Raw genomic sequence first — 2,304 nt, 5'->3', positions numbered from 1 at the left:
AAAAAAAAAAAAAAAAAAAAAAAAGAGAAAAGAAAAGAAAAATAAATTACTCCTTAGGGACTGAGACCAAGAAACAATATCAGAGGCTGAACCCCTTGGCAATAAGCATCTGTCCCAGGACTTGGGAGGGAGGGAGCATGGCCAGGGTGGCTGCCTGCTGGTGCGTGTCCTGCTGCTCCCCAACTCAACATGCTCACCTCATTTCACACCAACACACCCCATCCTCAGAGGAGGAGCCCAAGGCTCTGAGAGGAAGTAACTGGCCCAAGGGCACATGCCTTGATGACACAGTCAATTCCTAGGCTCTGACTGCCCACCTCCAAGTTCCAGGCCACCCTAAGCAGGTGGAAGAGGGAGAGGTCCCCAAGCAGGCCGCAGCTGTGACTTTGCATAGAGAGGGCAGCCTGCCAGAGTTCACTCAGGAAAGCAAGTCGCTCGGCAAGCTAGCATGAGTCCCAGCCCCGCTGTGCTGCCTGAGGTTGGAGGAGCGTCAGACATGCTTCCTAGCTGCAGCAGCCCGGCTGGCCCAAAGAAACTCGGGGGACCCATGCTTTGAGTCATGGCTTCCCAGGCCTTAGTCAGAACTAAGTCAGGAGGGTGGCAGTCCCTTCCAAGGGGTGGGGAGCAGGGCCTGTTGACTTGCTCCTGACCCACACACTGAGCCTAGGAACATCATCCTGGGCATGCCGTACTTGTCGTGCAGTCTGAGTCAAGCTGCCAGGGAAGGGTATCCAGCTCCCAGCCTCCCTGGGAGTGCCGAAAGCCGAATCCACTGCAGAGCAAGGGTGATTGTCAGGGTCCCACCTTCTCTATCTGTCGGCACTCCAGTGGCGACCTAGGTGAGAGTCCCATGCACACGGTCATCCCACAACACACTCCACAGGCCAGGTAAGGACACACAGCCCCCTTCCCTCTCTCCCAGGTACCATCATAGCTGCTAGCGTGTGACCAAAGGCAGGGGCCCTGGCTCCCACTGAAGCATTACCACTGGCCAGTGGGCTCACACACCTTGGTCTATTGCTCCTAGAGGTCGCCTGTGCTATTCAGCCAAGGAGACCACAGTGCCTGCTGGCCCAGCTGAGCTCCACCTAGTGAATTCACCTGCCTTTCCTGCCATGGACTCTCCCTCTTCTGCTTTTCCCAGCAGGAAGGGCCTAGCCTCATCTATGCAACCTGCAGCCCCTCCACCAACCAGTCGAGGCTCCCCTCTTAGACTTATAAGTCTATGGCCAGTGGCATCTGGCTGCCTGCCCTCCCTGCCTTCCCCAGTGTCCCCTCAGAGGACCCTGGGCTTTCAGACCACACAGAGGGGCCTCTGGTGCTCACTCCAGTCATCCATCCCTTATAGCTTCACCATTTTGGTCCAAGCAGCACTCCTTCTCTAACAAGCCTGGTGGCTCTTGGGTGGGGCTCCCCAAGCAAGAGGTGGCCCAGAGCCGTGGGTTGGAAGACAGGGTGACCAGAGAAGGGAGAAACCCAAGAGGGCTGAGCATTGGTCTGAACTATGGGTGCACTGCCTGGGTGCCTTGGGAGAGGCCAGTGTGTGTGGGGTGGAGACGGCTGCCACAGCCCCCAGGCACCGCCTAAGAAGCTTCAGCTTCTCCCTCTATCTTCCTCCCCTTTCCCTTCCAGTCCCTGTGTTCCAGGAACCTTGCCACACCCGCAACCTGCGCCCTTCCCTCTCCAGCCCTCCCACAGCTGCTGCAGCATACCACTGCTTTGCGCTTGCCTCACCAGCTCTGGCTTTTCTTTAATCCGTTTTCTCTCTGCTTTCTTTCCAACTGCCCGCTGAACGGGTCAGGCAAGTCCATCCCGTCCTAAAAGCCCCAGGCCCCACTTTGACCTCTAAACAGATCCTCTCTTCTCGGAGGCCTCCCTTTCCAAGCCTGCCTGTGCGGGTGTCCTGTGACTTGACAGTGGATCCCCATTCCCAAAGCCTTCATCTGTGACTTAGTCTGTTGTAGTGGTGAGCTGACACTTCTAGGTGTGACCGTTGCTGAAAACTTGTGCCCCCTCTGTGGTATGCTCCTGCCCTGTTCTATAAATAGCTATAAATAGTAATATACATATATACACACACACACACGTGGCCGATCACCTTGCTTCTAGCACTAGGAATCAGTCCCTGTGCTGTCCTTTTGAAGTCTTGTGGCCAAAGAAGAGAAAGCTATCCCCCGACATCGCCCCTCCAAAGTGCGCCACCTCCAGTGAGCCTCCCTGTCATGCTCAGCCTGTGGACAGCCAGCCCCCGCCATCCCTCTCACCCTCCACCAAGCATGGGGGTGCTGTGCAGGCAGCCGTGTG

The sequence above is a fragment of the Mandrillus leucophaeus genome, unplaced genomic scaffold (assembly GCF_000951045.1).
Source record: "Mandrillus leucophaeus isolate KB7577 unplaced genomic scaffold, Mleu.le_1.0 Scaffold1116, whole genome shotgun sequence".
NCBI classification, from domain to species: domain Eukaryota; kingdom Metazoa; phylum Chordata; class Mammalia; order Primates; family Cercopithecidae; genus Mandrillus; species Mandrillus leucophaeus.
Note: the sequence above shows the minus strand (reverse complement) of the source record.